Source organism: Molothrus ater, chromosome 8, assembly GCF_012460135.2.
Source record: "Molothrus ater isolate BHLD 08-10-18 breed brown headed cowbird chromosome 8, BPBGC_Mater_1.1, whole genome shotgun sequence".
Taxonomy (NCBI): domain Eukaryota; kingdom Metazoa; phylum Chordata; class Aves; order Passeriformes; family Icteridae; genus Molothrus; species Molothrus ater.
The window spans coordinates 26,125,427-26,134,430 of NC_050485.2; positions in this window are offsets into that span (position 1 = coordinate 26,125,427).

Genomic DNA, 9,004 nt, shown 5'->3' on the forward strand with positions numbered 1-9,004 from the left:
AGGAAAGGAGAGCATGAACTGATGGCTGGGCTCAGGAGTGCTTATCCTTGCATCACAAGGCTAGGGTGAGAGAAGAGTACTGAAGCTGATATGGAGCAACTTCCCCAGGTAGTGATAGACAAGTGGGAAATTACTATCTGCAGTAAGTCTTAAGCCTAGAAGAAGAGGATGTTGTGACATAAAGTTTTCTATAGTTCCAGGGACTCAGCACTGCAGAGAAGACTCCTCTAAGAGAAGAGAGAAGTAAAAAATGTGAAACAAAGTGTCCCAAATGATAGAAAGAGACTCTATTTGAGAACCCTGAAGAATCTGAAATTTGTCCTCTTCATACAGAGCTCTCAATATGCACATTAGGGTGGCTGCTGCTGACCAGAATGTTCTGAATTACTCACAGGTGAAGCCAATTCAGAGTTCAGAGAGGACCCAAAGAATGTGGCCACAGGTTGACACCTCAGGTTACTGATTTGGTGCTGTTTGGTCCAGTGTTTGTAAGGACACACTTGAGGTGTCTAATCCATGACCACCAGATACATAACTTGCTGTAGTAGTAGCAAGCTCTGCTCTCAGCTGATTAGGCTTGCTACTGCTAGGATATCAGCACAACAGTTTGAATTTTTGGAAGAGAGTAGTAGTTCACATGCCATTAAGCTAATTACTGTGTTTATTAAAAGTGTCATACTAAATCCATCTAAGACTGATCATGAATGTTATCACATAATCTCATTAAAGTGGAAGTAGATTAGAGCAAGGGCTTTTGTTTTGGTGATGCTGGGGTTTTTTTCTACAATGCTCAGCCTAGAGAAGCCTAAGTGCAGCTGAGTAACTCGAACAACTTCAGCTGTGTTAGGAGATCTCTGGGTTGGGTGTAGCATTAATTTGGGTTAACAAGCACAGTAGGGAAATGGGTAACCAGCAATCTGGTGGAACAACCAAACACAATGTTGTTAGTAGTGCAGAGGAAGAGTAGACCTTTAGCTATCATTCAGTTTCTCATCTGCTAAAGAATAAGGTTTGAACTACTTGCACAAAATTTGGAAGATTTATCAAGATTTTCAGGATCCCTCTTCAAGGTAAGTTTGGAGGGGGGTGGTGGTTTTTTGCTTAATTGCTGCTAAACTTCATTCTGTCGTTGAAAAGGCATTTTTAGAGAGGCTACTTTCTAAGTTGACACTTTGTTGCCCTGTGAGTATACTCCTTCCCACATGCTCCTTCTTAACGCTGTGCTGCTTCTCTGTTGTGTAGCCAGTGTGAAAAAACATGAGATGTCACCAGTTGTTTCATCGGGTGTACTGAGTGTGTTGCAGTAATTTTGGTACACAGGGGACTGGAATGGGAAAGGCTGAAATAGCAGCACCTCCTTGAGATGTCAAGTACGGCCTCTAAAGTGCTGTGAATGCCTTGCAGTGAGCTTGGCTTGCTAAGTTAGAAGCTACAGTTAGAATTAAAGAGAGCCTCAAACAGGGATGAAGTCAGGCAGATGATGTAGCAAAATCCATGTCAGCCCACTGTATTGAAGAGTTCATTACATGGGAGAGAACTGCATGAAAATAGGAAAAGTAGAACCTCATTTGTTACTGAATTTTTTTAAGGAAAGTTCTTACATGAAGTTGAAAGTATTGTTGTTAAAAAACTACCAGTACTTATAACCTAAATGAGGTTTTTTTTCCCCAGACTGTTGTTAAAATCAGGAGTAGCAGAGAACTTTTCCCTGCTGTTTGCTTCAGATTGCTATGGAATGCAGTGATTGGAGTAATGTTTCCAAGGTGGATGATCCAAGGTGGTGTTCTCTTTGTGATGATTCATATCTGCTCCATACAGTATCAGAATTTACAAGTTGCCATTTCAGTCTGTCAGTGCTTTAAATTTTCTAGAATCTTAAAAATAAGCTTTGTTGAGAGTTGCTGCATCCCTGAGTTTCTTCAGTGTCCTGTTTGTTCCACCTGGAATTTTTAAAGGCAGAATTCAGTGAAGCGACAAGCTTTTAAATGTAGGACATCTCAGGAATTGTAGATATCCAGAGTGCCACTGGTTTCACCAATATAGGTGTTCAGTTGTTCTTTTTCCAAATTATCAGTATGTGAAACTTAACACCTGAGTCACTGATCACTTCTAATATCTTAGGATAGTTTTCATCTCTAGCAAACATTCTTCAAGTACTTTGTAAGATTAACACCTTTGAGGTTCATATTTTTAAGCTTATCTAAATGTTACAATATGTAGTTTGCAACTTTGAGCAGGAGATGGAGCCAAACTGGACTAAATGCAAAATGGAAGTTTGCTTTATTGTTAAAGTTGAGGGTTAAATCATAGCTTTCCTGTGAGGATTTTTGGAGTTCCAGAGACTCTTACAGCTGTTGCGAGGATTCTGAACAAATTGAGAAATACTAGTTCGTTTTACATGGACATGAATGTAAGTAAAAGGAAATAATTCACAGTTTTTGCTTTACAAATTTATAAAAGCCTTTAACAGTTTAATAATTTGCTAAAATGTCCTTACTGAGTAGAACTTCACCAATCTAGAAAAAAAGTATATATAAATTCATGTTAAAATAAACATTGTTCAAATAAAGTAAAAATTGGAAAAATTATCACAAAGGTACATGATTCTGGTTCCTCTGTGAGAAATTACTAATAATTTTTTCTAGTGAATGAGATCCTTGTTCTCTTCATGCAGATGAGCTTGTTGGGTGTGGGAGGTGCTGATTCCCAAGGCACCAGTGATCAGAGGGGGTGGGCTGCTCCTGTTAAAGTTCTTCTGTCAAATTCGAGGTATGAAATGAGTTACCCTGACTGTTGAAGTCAGTAACTGCTGGGATCCTCTCAGCTGCTCCTATTTGAGTGTATTTTTCCATAGGCACACAAGAGCATAGCCAAAGAACAGCTGCTCTGTGCTTGGAGCACCAGGTTCTGATGGGTAACAGTTCTTCATCGGGGGGAAATAGCTGTTGATTTTGCAAGCTGAGAGTCTTCAGACATTGATCTTTATTTCCAGCATCTGCTTGCTTTCTTCTTGGGCACAATGGATGCTTTTACAGTCTCACTAATAGCCAATAAAAGTATTCCCAGTACCAAGATGAAAATATTTTTTCACATGTGTGCTAAAGTTCACTTCAGTGATAGCATTTTAACTTCCAGGAGGGCTATGAAAGAGGGAATTTGGTTTTACAGAAAAGCAAGTGTATAGCCACTTCCTTCGTGTGCAATTATAAATATATTTGGGGACTATTTTAGTTGGAGGTATTTCTCACCTCAGTCCTGGCATTGCATCCCTCTTCTCCCTCTTTATAGTCAACTGAAGTGTAGAGGGAAGCCAAATTAGGCTGAGATCCTTATTTCTAGTTACTCTGCTTTTTTTCCTCCTGTAGTGTCATTTTTACTCTTTCCTTCTCAATCTCTTTCGTTTCCCATATTTTGGCTGCAACGGCGAGAGGACAATTCTTGGATTTGGTCACCTTGACTGCCTTGAGTTCAGCTTTTTGATTTTAGTTTTCTGCCTATGTATTTTGTCTCAAGCAACTGTTTTTTACATAATGCAGCAATAGTGAAGAACAAAAGTCGTTGTTCAGTTGTCCTTGACATTATTTTTATTCTTTTATTTATTAAGTACCTCAAACTTCTGTTTGCTAATGCAGATAAGAGCTTATAATTTCTTACTGTAGTCATGGCTTGCATTTGGGATGGCTTAATTCCTCTGTGGGGAAATGTAATGATGAGAAATGACATGCAGGTTCTCAGGTTCTGATGCCTGACAGTTCCCACCATTCTAGAAATGAGATTTACATCGGGTGGGATGAGCATTTAGACCTCACTTCTGCAGCTATGGCTATTAGATGTTTGTTGGGTTACGGGATGGCAATGATATAGAATCTGCGTGTACTGGGCTTTAAATAGGAGGCATTCCAGACAGAGCATGTGTTTGAGTCAGAAGTACATCTAATTGCTGTTGATATCATTAAAGGTTGTAGGCAGATGCTGCTGGAGCTTTGAGCACAATGAAAATCTGCCTCTGTTCCTTCACAGGTTTTTCTGCTTACATTTTGAAGGATAAAAATGCATCTGTGACCTTCAGTGTTTAGATCTGGCCAGCTGGATGCAGGCCCTCACAGTGCAGAGGAAAACACCCCCTTGCTTAAACTGGGGGAAGTCAGCTTCTGAATGAATTTCTGGCCAGTTTTAGAATTCACACTTGTAAATATTGACTAGCTGGGATCTCTCAAGTACAGCTGTAGTTTGCAGCACTGGTTACTTGGGAATAAATTGCATTCTCACTCCTTTGTAATTACATTCAGTCTGACAGTACAGATACCAAAAACTGCTGAGGTTACTCTATGTTGCTGCCATAACAGCTATAAATTTTATAATATATATAAATTATAAAATAATTTTAAAAGGTATAAATAACATATATATATAAACATCTAGAATATATAAAGACATAGTAAGGAAATAGTCTCCTTAAGTTTAGCCTACAGCTGTATTCAAAATTTTGTCTGAATTTGGACAGAACAGCATAGGGTTTGCATACTTAGATAGTAAAAGCACTCTAATGCAGAGGAGGCATTCACTCAGTTCTTGCAATGCACAGTGGTGATATCTATGACCTACTTTAAAAAACACTTTTTATTTAAGAAGGCTCAAAAAGACATGTGCCATGTCAGTTCTGGGTTTGAACACTTATTTCCCAGTTGTGCTTTCCTACAATAGTATCATGTGTATTTGCCCTTAGATAACAACTTTGGGGATATTTGATGAGTTATAGTGTGGATTATTTCTCTTGAAAGGATACCAAGAAGCTCAATCATTATTATGGCTACAGTCCCTTTCAAACAATCTTTTATCAAGCCTCTTTCTTTTATGCATGACAATTCTTTGAACACCTTCTGCTCAGTGCTCCAGGATTTTTGATCCCTAGTAGTTTTGCATGAGTCATACCAGACAAAGGCTGAGGATGAGGGTCAAGCTGATCTTACTTGATTGGTGCTGTTCTCTGGTTCATTCAGAGAACAAATTTCAAACAGAAAAATACTCTGGAGGACCAGGCAGTGCTTGTGAGACCAAGTTTTAAATTACTCAGTCTTGTTGCCTTCATGAATCCTCTCTTACCCCACAAAGATATTTATGCTGAAGCTTGTAAGATGGCTTTGATGCTAAAAAAAGATTCCGATGGGTACCTGGGTAGATGCATGCACAACGTGGAAGTATGGCAACATTTAAATCCCTTGTTTAATAAAGGACACTCTAAAAGGTGTGTTCACAACTGTACTTTCAGAATATATCTCAAAGCTTTCAAGAACAATGGTCTGTGTATCTAGATGAAAGGTGTCTTGCAAATCTAGTAAAAGGCCTCTCGCAAATTTGGAGTGAAAAAGAGAGGGGAACGCCTACAATTGTGCTTCTTCAAAAGACGGAGGGGAAATAAAACAGCTGGGGTTGTATTAGTGTGAGGCACTTGAATCCAAAATGACCCATTTGGTGTCGTGTCCTGGGAAGACATCTCAATCTGCTACATAAGACATCAAGGGTCCAAGCCATAAGAGAACCGTTCCTAGATTAAATGTCAAGGTTGATCACATAAATATTCCCTCAGTGTCCAATGTAAGGGTAAAGCAGAGATCACAAGCTGAATGGAGGAGGAGGATTTGTTTTCATGAAGAAATAATCTGGTAGATACCTAGAGTAAGAGGGAAAAGTGGAGAATATTTACCTGCTTTTGTCTTGTAGTTCCTTCTCCCTCTTCCTCAGAGGCTGGGGTACTTCCTGGATGTAGAGCAGTTCTTCAGTGAAGAAAATGTTCCCTTGTCAGAATGGGATTGCTGGTGATATTCAGCACACTGCACCTGGGCTTCATTGCCTAATTCCTCTGTTTGAGTTACTGAGTGATGCAGCTTGGGCTTGTTTCGTGGAATGTGCAGTGAGACAAGGGAAAAATATGGATGCATACAGCTGGTGTGATAAAAGGAGACAGCCAGGTTTTCAGGGTGGTTTTTATCTTGACTGTGTAACAGTTCAGGAGAAGTGTCTGTGGTGGCTCTGAGGTAGCAGGGGGTGTGTTGTGCTGGTTCTCTGACTCAGCACCAGCTTCTAGGGGACCAACCCAGAACCAAAAACTCGGAGACTGGCAGTCAGATAGGGATACTTGAACTGTTAAATGCATTTTTCTTGTTGAACCTACTTGTACAGAAAGGAATTCCTTCTCCTGCCTGATCCCTCCAAGGTCACTTGGCAGCAAAAGGAAAGGCTGCTCCATGGGTTGCAGCTTCAGATTAGTGACAAGAATTTGCAGAGTTATCCATACCATGTGCTCCTAAGGAACCCCTGAATGGAACCCTTGGATCTATGTGTGGGTTTTTACATTGGCTGAGTGTGGAGGTTGTATTAATAACTCTCTATTGTGTAGAGCACAGATGTTGGACTGTGTAGAAAGAGAGCTAAAGGGCTGGATGAAGGCCATGGTCAAGCTCTCTGGCACTTGCTTTGTGACATTCAGTAGCTCAATGGCTGCTGTTGTCTTTGTAGGGAAGCTGTGCTCACAAGACCACTTGGAGCAGTCAGCCTGTGCAACAAACACCATTACTGATGCCACTCTATTTCCTTCTCTCTGTGGATTTATAGATGCCAAAATTTGAATGACAGCATCCAGCATGCTCTGTTGCTCTTTCTGCAGAGAAACCAAAATACATGATCTGGGCAAAGCTCTTTTGGTTTTCATTCCATCCTCCCAAAGTGGCATCACCAGCCTTGCCAGTTCCTATGAGGTACTCTGCTTGGTGACAAGAGAACTTTATTTAGCATGACATGCCATCAAATAGCTCCAATTTGGAAACTATTAAGAGCAAAATAAATAAAATAATTATTATTGAAAGAAGCCTTTTAGGTATAAAATACTCAGTATCACATCCACAGACAATTTATGCATTGCATAAGTGCATTGTTTATAAATAACCTGTTATATCACATCAGTCCCAAACTTCTGCATGCTGTTTTTCCACTAGGGCTTGGATGATCATTTTATGAACCAATTTCCTGAGATCTCAGCACCCTTCATGCTTTGCAGTTTCTCCTGAGCTCACCTTTCAGGAGCTATACCCAGTGACTGCGGTATGGGTATGTGTATAATGGCTTGGCAGGTCTCCACAGTTGTGGAATTTACAACCATTGCTGTGCATGTAAAGCTTGGAACAGCTTTTTTTTATTATTTATTTCTGGTGTATGATGAATTAGGCCATCTGTCTCCAATGTCTGCTGACCCTTCTCCCGCACTCTCCTCTTGCCTGGTATGTTGGCACTGTCACACAGTCAGCCAAGGTCAAGGTCTGGAGGCTGGGTCTGTGACCTTCGCTGCTGAGCCCTCGAGGGCTCAGTCCTCAGTTTCCCAGGGTAATTCTCCAGTATGTCATGCACCCACTGGCCTGAGATGCCATGCAAGGAGGAGGGATCTGTTTACAGTAAATTTAAGAATGCGATAATAGGAACTTCCTTCACACACAGAGCCAGCGCTTGCAGAGTGCTTTATTTAAGCCCAAAGTTAACAAGAGGACTAGTTTTTCAAATCATAAATGAGACACTTCCTGCTTTGCATCTAAAATGGCAGAGGACACTTGACCAAATGAACTGAACATAGGTCTTAAAATGTTAAATGCAGATGCACTTAGACATATTGAGACAGAGGCAAGCTTTGATGAAACAAAAATAGAAAGCCAAGTAAAATTATCTTGGCTTATTCATTGTGCTCCTTGCCTGAAATAAAAATATATGATAGTGATATAAGTATCAGTAGCCAAACAGGTATGAAGGTCAACCCTTATAAACCGGGCTAGCAGTAGTAACTCTACTGCTAGATTAATGAGATTAATGGGAATTTTTCTAAGGAGTTTAATTGTGCTTTAGATTAAGTGTGTAGGTGCAAAAGACTTTATGTAACAGTAAAATATCTGCAAGCACTTGGGGAATCTTTTGGAAGGTTTCCTGTAAATAGCTAGATCTTTAGTATGAGTGTAAGACTGGAAAGTTTATTTACTGCTATTGGCAGCCATCACAGGAATATACAAGTGCCTGGGCAGCTCCTCAGGGAAGTGACTTTTGTAGTATTGCCAGTGCTGTTACAAGATGATGAGTCAAGTATTAAAAAAAAAGTGAGAGTGTATGGAAATGATGGGGCTTTGTTTTTAAATAGAAGGCTGCAAATTCTTTTTCTTTGATGCTTCCCTTTTGGCCTTTAAAGGTGCCTGCAAAGCACATTTCAAAGCAGTTCCATGTACCCAAAAGGGCAAGGAACAACTTCCCAATCAGAACCTGAAATTACCATGCAGTGATATGACTAAAAGACGGTACAGAGCATTGTGGATTTACATTAACACCTCTGAAAGAGGTGATACTGAGCTAGCAGAGGGATTGGTGGAATGAGATTTAATGAAGTTGACCAGCAATGAGGAAGAGGAGGAAATTCCTACATGTACCAAGTAGATGACAGAGCAGACGTAGCATGTCTGGAAAATAAATAACTCTTGTGGTTATTTAGATCAGGATTACCTCTGATAAGGAAAAGTTAAATATAGTGCTATGTGAATTCTATGCACAATATAATTTAACCCAACAACTCCAAAGGGTTGTTAATTTTCAGCTCTCCTTTTTTTTTCAGCTTGACTACATGTTTTTGCACCTGTTTTGGCTGCAGTGTTCAGAGATTTGTCTTGTGAGGTCCAAGCAGTCCTGTTTGGATATGAAGTAGCTAATTGATGCTGAAGGCTGATAATCAAATACAAATAGCTGTTCTCACCCCTGTTCTCACCCAGCCTCTTCTAAAGATCAGAGCCTGTCCAGACTCAGCTGTGTTTGTCTATTAACAGATGAGATTACTGCTCTGAGATGAGGTCCTGCTCATGCTGCACTAAAAGGTTGGTCTTAGAGCAGTCACAGGTATGTGAGGCCACATGATGCCTGCCTTGGCACATGAGGCTGGATGCTGTGCCACCCCCTCACACGTGGCCCAGAGTGTACATTCACA